General features: G+C 48.3%; 1 protein-coding gene across 4 annotated transcripts in view; it reads right to left on the bottom strand.

Annotated features, from left to right (window-relative positions):
- Window positions 1-5,088, bottom strand: part of Ten-a (Teneurin-a transmembrane protein) — a 568,813-nt gene extending 563,725 nt beyond the window's left edge. For 3 of the 4 annotated variants that reach the window (XM_076893038.1, XM_076893039.1, XM_076893040.1), the window contains exon 1: window positions 4,975-5,088. The gene's annotated coding sequence lies outside the window, so the exon portion shown is untranslated. The remainder of the gene's footprint in view (window positions 1-4,974) is intronic. The other variant, XM_076893037.1, reaches the window with a different exon arrangement.
- Between the last annotated feature and the right edge of the window lie 7,565 nt (window positions 5,089-12,653).

The raw sequence follows: 12,653 nt of genomic DNA, 5'->3' as shown, positions 1-12,653 counted from the left end.
TCTATCCTGATGACAGCGGTCATCGCGCGTGGAAACTTGGCTTGAAGGGTGCGCAGAGGATGGATACGTCCGGCTCTTGAAGAGGAAAGGAAGTTCCGTGATCAATCATCCGTGGACGATTGACTGTGATCGCGTGACTCCGTTTAGACATTGTTTCGAGCGAAATTGAAAACTCGCGTGGAAATGTTTTCCTTTCTGTTTAAAGCGATCTATTCGGTCGATTGTGGGGAGACTTTGCGTGGAATGATAGTGGAACGGTACGAGGGATGATGAATATTCGGATATTGAGACTGTTTTGAAATATGGGATAGAAAATATTGAGCGGCGTTGGTCACTTTGTTTCTAAGAATTTTTCAACCGCCTGACGAAATGAAATATACATCGACGTGTCTCTCCACGTTGATCACGGTGCTCTCTTTTCAATCGATCATTCTATTTCTATTGCTTCAATTCGATAAAATAATATAACTTTTATAAAGCGTGAACGAATTGGAGCTTTTTTGTGTTAAATATTTTATACACACGTAGAGTTGGCAGACATTCGAATGTAGTTATCAAAGAATGAATTGATAATGATGGAATTAAACATCAGACAGTATCATTTAAACGAATTGAGGTTCAGGCAAGATACTTTTAGTCACGAAAATTGGATCGAGAGCCATTAATGTTCGGAACACTCAGAAATAACACCCGGTGATAAAAAGAGCCATCGATATTGGAAGCGTGAAACGCGGAACAATTGTTATTGCGCGCAATGAATTATAAAACTGAATTTAAAAATTACTAGCAATCTCAGTTTTCAAATGTGAAAGAAATATTAGTTTCAATTTCGCGTAACTACTTTCTTTTATTACAACCAATATACCACGCGGCCACCATTTTACACAACATGCGATAGAAATCGGAGCAGGAACCATCAATACCAAAGGCTCTGAATGGCAAGAAAGTATTGCCCTCGATCGTACGAAACGGTTAAAACAAAACCTGCAACCATTCTCTCTCTATCCCTTTCTCTTTGTTACCCATACTTACGAATCTCTGGCAAATTAAAATAGTACTTGTTCATATTTCCCTCACAATTATGGAAATACAAAGCGAGAACGCCGGCAACTTTAAACATCCCAAGCATAGCTCATTTCTATTACACTTGTATATTTAATCTTATCCTTCCCAAAGGAATACTCGTTATGTTGGGTCAGAAATTTATAATAAGTTTCACAGACAACTCGTAGGGTCTCCTTCAATTAGCGACATTTAATGGAAAAATTACTGACTAGCTCGATTGGATATCTCCTATTTCTAGTAATATCGAGAAATATGCGAAACGTTATCCAAAGAATTTCGAAGGAGAAATATCCCGAAAGAAAATTATTTTCTTTTCGTTTAATCCAACTCCTTAAGTAGCGAGAAACCATTTTGCATAAATTATGAGCGCTTCAAGCTGTTTACGGCCAGGAAATATTAACGTAAGCGTACAGATGCGTCGTGTGGTAAATAAACTTCGTCACTCGGTTCGCGAAACTTTTTCCCACGAACTCTGCGTCCCGACGAAAATTGACTTCGAAAACAGGCAAGAAAAAACACTCACGAGCCCGCGGGTAAACTTCCAGCCCAGACTTAACCCAAACGATACGAACCCCCGATGTCGAAAGTTGCTCGTCTTCCGAGATTATTTCGCACATTGTCGGTACGAGTGGATATAAATTAAAACGCCGTTCGATTCGTTGCGTCCCGACGTAGTACGAGATCGTGGGATTCCAGCGACATCAGGAAATAAGTAAAAAGCAGCGTTGAAGCGCGGTAAAACGCGGCATTAAAAACTCGTCCTCTTTCTAAACATCGCTTTGCGCGGCCTCGAAAGGGGAGAAAAAAAGAAGCGTAAAAGGGTAGGAAAGAAAGAGAAGAGAGAGTACGCCTTTTTGCAGAGCACAGGTCAAGCAATAAAGCGACGTATCGTTCCACATTTCCTTTTTTCTGCATCACCGTGTGTCCGCGGATCACCTTTGACGTTACGTATCGAGCCGCAATACCAAGGAAAATTACGCGCTCCTTTTTTTTTCCACTGGAATCGGTCAATAACTTAAGTTACGCCATCCCCGTTCAACCCCTCCCAGCTAACTCGTGCTGCGAAAGCAATCTACAGTTAGCGCGCAGCAATCGCACGGATAAAATAACGTTATTCGCGAGTGTTAACGAAAGTTTCAACTCGATTGCCTCGGTCAGTGGTACACAGAAGGTATTCGGATATCCAGGATAGCCGATGGAATTCTAAGGGATGATTCGGGACGCGAACGCGAGAGTAGAATCGGGAATCGTTGCGAGCATTGAAAATCGCATTCGAGGCTTCGTTTCCGCGGAAAACGAGATTGAAAACACGTCGAGTATGCGCGCACTAATGGCAAGAGCCTCGCAGCGAGTGCGGCGCGGGTGCCTGCGCGCAGTCACCCAGAATTTTCGTCACGCGCCGCACTGGGAATGGCCTCTTACCATTAGTGCACGGTATAGTGGTGCTTAACTGCGCGCGATAAAAAATTTTTTGCCCAAAATTTTTTTAATCTCGCTCCCTAGAATTGTTCCGACTGACAAAAAAAAAAAAAATACTGCGCGCAGAGAGAGAGAGAGTCGGCTCGATTAAGCAACCGGGAAACGCGCCTCGAAGTCACCCCGAGCCTCCTCGAGCGGCGAGCGCGAAGGGGTGGGACAGGTAACTCGGTTAATGACTGACCATCGTAGCTGCCATTTAAAAACCGACGTCAGATCGATATTAATAGGCATTTAAAGCGGCGCGGTGCACGTGTAATCGCGTGAAATCGTGCCACGCCGTGGAAATTAACCGCGCGCGTAGTAATAAAAAACGATTACGGGAGGTAACCCGCGGTTACCGGCGATGTCACGCGCCGGGATCATTTACGAGCGAATCATTGCCGGTACTGGGGATAAAAGTGTACGCGCGGGTCGGTTCACCGTTTTGTAAAAGCGAGCAACTTAATTTAATCCGGCGCGCGTAGGCCCGGAACGCGAGCGCGCTACGATTTAATCGACGATTACGGGCGGCGAGTATCGCGCGCGGTGGCCAGCGACGGGTTTTGCGAAACGCCATCCGCGGCTCGCGTTGGTTTCGGGGTTGTTCGACGGATTGTTTATCGAGGTCGCGCGGCGACGAACTTTACTTTTAATGGGGCGCGGTACTCGTTAGAGCTGGCAAAAATTGTTTAACGCCACCGCGCGAGTCACAGGTGGCTCGTCAACGGTGGCGGGGCTGACACTTTCGTTCGAAAATAGAATTACGCGCCTCGATATGAGCGACCGAAATGTTTAATTAACGTAGTCGCGTTAAAAGTTTCTGGAACGGTACGATCTTTCGGCAGGCTCGATTCCCGCGGGTACCGCGAACAACCTGGGATCCTAGAAATATCCGCGTAAAACGCTAACGAGAGCAATGAACGTGGGAGAGCGTGGAATTATCGCGACGAAACGTCGCCCCCGCGATTGGAGGACGTTCGTTGCGCGCGAAACGGGTAAATTCAGTCGCGAAACGACGGATTTCCTCGCGATGGTGAAACGAGGGAAACGCGGAGCTCGCCGCGGAAAGGTGGAGCCGCGGTTGAGGAAAGTTTCCCGTGATTTTCCGAAGAATTCGAACGCTCGTCGGGGAAAAGGAGCATCTCCTTTAGTCGCGACGCTTTAAGAGCGCGGAGGCGATCTGGAAATGGGTCGAACATTTTAAAAGAGTATAACGCTCGTTAAAATAGGCAAGCGGAGGGCTAGTTAAGATGAATCCAGGAATCTGCTTTAATATACTTCGCAGACGTTGACAAATTGCTTCATTCTCTCGGAGCGATTCGCAACGGTGTAACGCGATGGTCCGATTCGCGTTGGCAAGTATAAAACGCTCGCGAAATTGTTTGGGGCGAGCTGCGGTCTTTCGAAGTGAACGTGACTCTTCGTGTCGGACTTATTTCGAGTTCTCTCTGAAAATCGTATAGGGATACGTCGAAAGAATACTGAGAAAAATGAAAATGACGATCTTGCTTGGTATCTTCCACTGATTCGATGATTGAATAGTAGATTGTGGGATGCAAGTAGTATACTGTGAAACTGATCAGACGTCTACTCCTCTAGGCACGACTACACAGAATCTACACTAAATTGCAGTGTTTTTATAGCGTCTAACCAATATTTAACAACCTCCGCAATTACAAAGAGAATAAAATTTAAAGCACATGTATAATTTAAACAAGTTTGGTAGTCGCAGCACTAATTAACTCTACCTCCATTGGCCATTACGAGCGCTACGTGCCTTAATTTTCGGGCTGAACTCTTTTCCACAACTCAGCCTTGTAACTTGTTCCAGGTGAATACGCCAGAGTATTTCCACCGGCTCGTATTAACGGAACACTTTTTTCCCATATTCCGGTGAATACAACGTTCCCCTAAGTCCCACCAGCCTCTTTTCAAACTAGTCCGCACGCGGTCGTTATTTCTATACGATATTTCGTCGCGATGCTTCAACCAGCCGTGAAAAAAAGGCACACACGCGTATATGGGTCGTAGGGAGTAGAACAAATACCGGAAGTATAAAGCTCATAACGAACCGCGCCACTTCCTGCTGCTTCTAGTGCGTGATTCAAACGACGCGCTGCTCGGAGCGTTCACCGTTTAATTAAGCGAATTTTTTTCACCTTCCCGACGGAGGAGCGAACGCGAGGAAGATTAATCGATACCGTGAGCCGATCTAGGCGTCCAACGAATCGTAAATCGACATCCAACAACCATCAGCGGAGACAGTAAAATTAGAGAGAAAAGTAATGAAACTTTTAAACATCCTAATTACGATACTACAAGGAAACGAGAATCATATCTCTCGATACACGTATGTCCACACGCCACCCACGTAATCTATCCAGAGTGACTCGTCAGTCGAGCGAATCGATCATAATCGCAGAGCACGTAGGTAACCGCGACAGGACTCACCTCAATTCGATGCTTTGATTCCGCTTGTCATTGATGCTGACGATCACGTCGCGTGGCTGTATGGTCTTGTCGTCGTTGCACTTTGCGGAGGTCACTTTGCCGCACAACAGTTCACCAATCTGAACAAAACGGGTGCCCAGACGCGGGGGCTAGCGGCGTGTCACACGGTGGCACGGGCGAACGGGTGGCATTCAACGCGGGCGCCGCGTCGGACGATAGGGTCCCGTGGACGAACGCGCGGTTTTCTACCCCCCCACGGGGACGCGGCGAGAACGTTTTCGATCGCGAGGATCGGACCTCAGAGAGCCAGGCAAACAGTTCTCATTTCACTGCACTCCCCGTTCACCGAGCGTTGTCGCGTGGAAATCGGTGCGCCGCGGCTCGCCCCCAGGACTCTTCGATCCTATTTACCTTCGTTCACACGCGACGCGAGAGAAGGAGTCTCGTCCGTAAACAGGACCGCGATACACGGATCTGTCGACGATCGCGCGCGTATACACCCTGATCGAGTTCACTGCAAGATTCACCGGGAACGCGACTCAACGACGACACGAGAATCGTCGATGGTGTGCCACACGTGACGAGAGAGACTGAAAAAACGTAGTTAGGGACGAAATAGAGGCGCGGATTGACACCAACAGACTCCGTTCAGCGATCGGTGGAAACTACTTAGAAAGTAGAGACAGGACCAGTAGTGCAGAGAGCCTCGATGGTAAAAGGAAGCGGCAATTGGATACGGTAGAAGCACACGTAACGATTACGCGAACGACAGCCAAAGGGCAGCGCGCGGATAGAAGCAGCGTGCGTGTTTGGCCGCGCGACGACGTAAACACTTCGCACGAAAGCTCTCGACTGGCTTGGCAGGGATGACCGAGCGGCACAGTTCAGTGGTTCGCGCAAGTAGCTCGGTAACGCGGCGTAACAGTGCGCAAGCTGTGCTTTTGTGCGGCAGATGCAGCCCCCGGTACAATCGGTTAGCTGACAGTTACTCCTCTCCCTTTCCGCTTCGGTGCCAGAGCTGCTCCCGCCTTCTTGCGTCCTACCGCTTCGTCCTTCTCTTCTCTCTCTCTCTCTCTCTCTCTCTCTCTTTCTCTCTGGTTCGTATCGACGTTCGTTAACACGCGCGTTAACGAATGCGAGATTTGATAAACGCGCGTTCACGATGCGTCGGTGGTAAGTTTCCTCGGGGTTAACAGCGTCCTCCACCGTCGGAGGTGTTCGAAACGTGGTTAGCTGCGTGGAGCCGCGCGGACACTGCGTTCTCCCGTTTCCCTATCCGTCGTCGTACTGACGAACTCCGTGGTGAGACTGACCGTCCGACCTGTGTGTACCTGCGCCGCGGCAGAGCGGCCACGGTGGATCGCGAAAAGTAACTGGCAAGCCGACCGACCCCGATTGCCTCGAGTCTGCGCCCTAGCGACATTTCTCGTGTACCGGATATAAAATATAGACGCCAGCTACCGTGTACGTGTACCTACGCGTCTCGCGCTCTCCGTTCTGCTCCATTCTGCTCCACTCTGCTCCACTCTGCTCCATTCTGCTCCATTCCGCCTCTTCCATACCCTCCGCTCTCTAGTCACCTTTCTCTTTTCCCTCCCTTACACCCTCGCGCCTGTCCGTCCGTACGTTCCTCCGTTTCGTTTTACTTTGCCACGCGCGCCTTCCACTATCGTCGACTATACGCGAGGCTTAAAAAGGAAGAAACCTTCCAACTCCTCCTTCCCTTGCTTCCTCGTGCTTTTTCCTTTCTCTCTCTCTCTCTCTCTCTCTCTCTCTCTCTCTCTCTCTTATTCTCTCGCAAACCCTCCACTACTTTGTTTGCCCGTTTCCTGTTTTCTTCCCCACGCTTTTTCTTCTTCTCGTTCTTCCTTCCTGTCTGTTTGCTCCTCTGATCCTCTGCTCCTCTGTGTTCCTCGCTTCCTACTCCCACCGTCCCGCAGACGCGTTACCAGTTTCTTTTCCGCCTTTTTCCATTCCTCCAGCCGCTGCTACGGTTCCAACCTCGGTGTTACACTGGCGAACAGTGTCGAGATAAAAGTAGGGAGGCGTCTCTGTCATCGGGTCACTCGAGTTCTCGCCTTACGGGACGAAGTTCTCGATTGGCCCGCGGTTTCGCCCGACCCGGGACCTGTTAAGTAGAAATCGGGTTTCCCCTCGAGTTCGCGCAGAAGTTCGTGTTCCTTGAAAACTGAAGAGGATTCGGGCAAGAGACAAATATTCGAGCGACGTGTCCGCGTTCGCCACTTGCGCCCCCATCGCTGGGTCATTCCGATCTTGCTAACCGCCGATTCCGGTTATGGAACTTCGAGGGATCTTAATTAAATTCGATCTTTTCTCGGTCGAGATCTTCGATCATCGAAACTTTACATGCATCCATATTTTCATCACGGCTGGTCGCCGTCGCCGTTTATTTTCAATCCAGACGCGTATCGATTCTATTAAAAGTTAAATCTGGGATAAGTGGCAGGACTCTTTCGATGTTATCGATGCGATATCCGCTGAATTATATTCCTCGAACGGTCTTTTTGTAACGGGATATAAGAAAATTAAGGCATTTTAACTGCATCGATTTTGACAGGTGGAATATTTTATTCAACCGTTTCTGTTTTAACGTAGCGATGGACTATCAGTCGTATAGATGTCGCTGGTTGTTAGGCACGAATCGGATCTGATTTAGGGGCTGGTTAGGTCGAGGTTAGACGTAGGCTACCTGTAGGTCCGGACTGGGTTACATCTGGATGAAATACTGCCCTCGTACACGTTGCCAAGATTCTCCCACCGAAATGGAGTTGTCATTTCCTTACGAGCCGGAATTTGAGTTATGTCTAGATTAGATCCGAGTTAAGCAAACTTCTACGTACAGCTCGGTAAAGTTTCTTTCGGAATTGGAGTCGTCACTTTCGCGAGGATCAAGTTCTCGCAAAGGCGAATCGATCGAGGCCGACTACCGCCTTCCGTTCAATATCGGCATTCCCACGGTTCAATCTCGAAACTCGAAAAATTCTTTGTCTGCCAATAAGTCTGTTCCGAGCAACGGTTAAAAATTCTTGTTCCAAGTCGACGGTACATTTTCCATTAGCGCATCATTTTTATACGATACAACTATTCATTCTTCTTTCTATAAAAGACTTTGGATTCGAGGAAACTTCCTTCATAGACGTCACTCTTCTCTCTTTTTTAAACTGGCATATGCTAATTTGTCAAATTTGCAACAGAACCGCTACCTCCGACGGCGACTCGCGAAACATTTTTTGGTTATTCCGGTTACGCGGCGAACGCGAATTTTCACCGCGTTAGCCGCCTAACGCGATGAAATATTTAACATCCTTTGCGCGCCAACTAATTTCGCGAGCGTTTTCTCTTTTCGCTGTTTCGCCCGCATCAATTTCTTACGAGCATTATGAATTTTCCAGCCGGCCTCGCGGAAGGGTTCCGCCGCCGCGAGGAAAGGGCGGCCCGGCTGTAATTATGTTTATCATCGACTTTAATATACATATTTATCAGCGCGTTTAAAACGTGATTCGAGTCCGTGAACGAGTAAGTGGGTAACGTTATGTAAATGTTACCGGAGACGGAGCTTTGTGTCCTCGTCGAATATAAATCTATAATGCACCAGGCGGTGCATCTGTTGCTTCTTTTCTTCGTCTCGCCTTTCTTGCTTGCCAGTGAAACGTCTCGGCGGAGCCAACCGAAAGATACAAACAGCGTAACGAGCCACGCCTCTGGAATACATTAACGCATCGTACGTTCGTTTCTCTTGGACCAGCTCGTTTCTTTCTCTGCTTATCGCTCTGCACGCGCTCTATTAAGAGCGAACGCGAAATTACGATGTCACGAGGATTAATCTGAGATTCGTATCGCTCGTTCGTGTAGCTCTTCGCCGCTACCGAGGAATACAGCCGTTCGTGATCATTATGTTCTTTTAATGCCGAGTATTCTGTACTTCTCTCGATAACGCTTTCGCGTAGCGCCATGGTAAACAGAATGGTAACAATGTAGGGGGAAATTATTGCACAGCACGCATTAATTGATTAATCGATTGATGTATGGCTATTCGATGAGGGCTCTCTTGACAATGAAATAAGGCCACGCGTAGTGGTTTGTCGGTACAACTCTTGCCATATACAACAAACCACACTTACAATACTTCAGGGGTCCAAGCGCGCGATGGTGTCCACCTCGCGGGCATTATTAACGAAAGAATGGACGAAATAAGGTTGCACAAGGTGCCTGAACCCGCGATTAATATTATATCCTCAATTAGTGACTTGCGAAGTTACGCTCGGAATCATCCCACCCCCTAAGCACAATCTGTATCCGCGTCACGCTGCACCCCAATACGCGAACACCGCTAACTAGTGGATCCGTTTTCACGGACGCTTGAACCCCGCCATTAAATCTCTGTGTTCTCCGATTTCGACTAAATTATTCGGCATATTATATCGGATCGGGTGTATCGAGCCAGCGTTACACAGTTTGTTGGCGGACAAAGTGAATGCGAGAGGGTGTTTCAGCCGGGTCATTACGTTTCGTTAATGCATGGAACCCCATGCAGAATTCATAGACCGACGAAACGCACGAATATAACCACAGTGCTCTGTCCCTGTCTCCGTCTGGCTGGTCCCTTCTCTGTCCAGCCAGTGGCACGTTCCTGGGAAGCGAGCAACCTGTAATGGTACGTTGGATTTCGCACCGCTATCGGTTCTTTAAACATTGATCGCACGGTCACTTATCCGGGGCGCGGATCCGCCCGCGATTCGTCGGATCGAGTGGAACGGAAAAATAGCTCGCGAATCACGAGCCGGATCGAGAGGTTACAGAAGGATCTCGGTTAAAACGTATTTAATCCTGCAGGCAGCGTTCCGAAAACGCCACGAACCGCTGTCGTGCGATTAGAAAGTATTTGACGACGCGCGCGGTTCGCCGGATGCGTTTCCGTAACTCCCGATGGAACGAGTGCAAACACGAACCGTTTAATACCGTGTCACTCGGTTATTAGTCTGGCAATTACTTAATTAGCGCGACGAGGAAACGAGTCAAAGGTGCATTGTTCGCGGCGCGGATCGTTGATCGCGTTCCTCCGCGGTAATGCACGGCACGCGTTACCTATGCGGGTTAATTGCGTCGACGCGCGGCCGCGACAAACGGTTCGCGGCTTTACTCTTTCGCGGGACCTCGTTGTTGCGCGTCGCGACGGTGGTAACGAAAGTGCCCCAGCTCGGTAGATTCCACGTGTGTATTTATCGCGCCACGTCAGGAGTAAAGGGGTGCATAGGGGTGGGTGGCGCTACGGTCGGACGGAGCGCACTCGTCCCCGTTCGGAAGTTGACAATTTTAGATCTTCGAGTTCGCGAGTAAATCTTAACTCCGAGGGGCTGAAAGTGGAATCAAAGTTTTAAGTTTCACGTACAAGTTTTATCTTCCTAGCGCCATTTACGCGAGAGGGAGAGAGAGAGAGAAAGAGAGGGAAGGACAGAATAGCAGGGAGCGCGCAAACAACCGGAACAAATTTTGCCGTTCCGAATTCTTCCTGTGTCCGCGATTATTGTTGTTCCACTTGGACGACGCGGGAAATGTGATCGGACAGGTTTCTTCCAAGTTGCTGTACTAGCAATTCCTGAGAAATGCTAATGTTTCACGCCAACGGGCAATCCATTTGAGTTTCACTTTTGAAAATGTAAATCTCAAACTATTGTATTATATTATACGTCTGACATTTAGGTCGTTCTCGGAATTTCTCAATGTTCAACGCTTCCTCTCCCGGACTCGCTGCGAAGTATGTTGTATGAATAATGCAGGCAAGTATGCAAGGATCCATTCGACCGTGGACATGAAAAATGCGATGATTATTACCGCGCTAATCGCGAAACGCGGAACCTGCTTTCTATACGTTACATTCCTAATCCCTTAATTCGTTTCCTACGTGTTACCACCCGAGTTTTAACTCCACTGAAACTTAAACCCGCCAAACACATATCTTTATAAAGTAGCGAAACTTTTGGCATATTTTCACGTTACTAAACTTGGTATGCCGAAAAGTTCCTACAAGCTCGCACACCCTTATCATTTGCGCCAAAGGCGCAAAAACAACTTTCATCCTTTAAGAAATTAGTTGCGATCTCCTGGTTACCTTTGGTTTCTTCGATGCGAAAGTAACAGATTGCAACGATGCGATTACAGAAAAAATTTGAAGAAAACAGTACGCAACGCTGCGTTACTCGTTTAACGCGACAAAGCTCTCTTTGAAAATCACATGGGAATCTGAACGCGAATTGAAACGCCAACAGCCGTCCACTTGGTAACGCGGAACAAGTAATTCGCAGAGAACGGTGGAGAAATGCAGACGAAAGCTTCGTATGTACAGCGAAACGGCGGAAAATTAATCGGCCCTTAACGTTCTTGCACGCGTATCTGATGGCGCGCGCATGACGTAACGTGGAAACGTTAATTCCTGGCAGGACGTACGCGTCGTGCTCTGTGTGCACCTTTGCTGTATCACCAAACCGTGCGGGATACGGTTCGGAATGGCACGGCGGCCGGCAAACGAGAACCCTGGCGTCATTCTAATGCATCAAGCGTGCGCGTGTATCGAACAGACTTTGCTCATAACGAGACAGCCGTGTTCATCGTGATAATCTGGCTTCGAGTTGCAAGGATTTGCCCGGCGGAGTCACGTTCCGCCGAAACTCTGGCAATTTTCTGAGGGGCAAGCGGGGGGGTGCACGGCCTTGTTAATCGCAACCAATCACCGATCGACTTCAGAGAAGAACCGAAAGTTTCCAATTTCCGCAATTTAATTAATTACGCGCGAGATTCGCGAATTTACAATCCCCTAAATCGATTTCAATTAAATTTAATCGCGAATCTAATTTCAATCACGATCGAGAGCGAACCGTGTTACGGTTGGCGCACTTGTAAAAACGAACTGAGAAATACAACGGGAACTTCGAGAAAGTACCGATTTTGTTAATTAACTTCCTCCGCGCGAGTTAACCAACGTTTCCATCCACCGGTGTCGCTTTCGTAAACAACCGCAGCTCACGGCGAGCCGGTCTGACCGGCAGCTACGTCTTCCACTTGCAACCCAAATCGTTTCGCTTTAACGCTCCTACGAGCGCCCCTAAAGTCGCGTCCTAAGTCACCCGGATTAACCGCCATTCGCCGCGAGCCGATACGATTTCAGCCAAGATGGTGGCCGTCGAATTCCAACCAAGGCTGAACTTCGATCCCCGAGGAAGTCGGTCGGACAACACAAATCGCCCGGAACAGCCTTCGATACCGGCCAGATAAGAGAAACTCCAAGCTCGAAGCTGAGACCGGATGTCGTCGATGGCACGGAGGATAGTGGCCCAGGTCGATCACCCTTCGATCGATACTCGCGTTATTCTAGCCGATTCAGGTGTCGTTACATGTTTCAGCGAATTGACTTAAATGTCACTCGAAAGGAGTGCCAATGATTCGTTTATATTTGATCGCACGTTTTTTCTACGTGCATGGTTTTGGAACTCTACTTTAAACCGGATCTATTAGTATCAACGAACATCGGATGGCATCGAATGATCGTTTCAGTGAACGCATGGAACAATTTCAGGTTGCCTCTTCGCTAAGTTTCGCGGCACGTACCATAACCGAACGTTTATTATATTTCATGAGAAAACGACATTGTTAGGAGTTCTACT

This window comes from Xylocopa sonorina, chromosome 3 (assembly GCF_050948175.1).
Source record: "Xylocopa sonorina isolate GNS202 chromosome 3, iyXylSono1_principal, whole genome shotgun sequence".
Taxonomy (NCBI): domain Eukaryota; kingdom Metazoa; phylum Arthropoda; class Insecta; order Hymenoptera; family Apidae; genus Xylocopa; species Xylocopa sonorina.
This window is presented reverse-complemented; position numbering and strand designations above follow the sequence as displayed.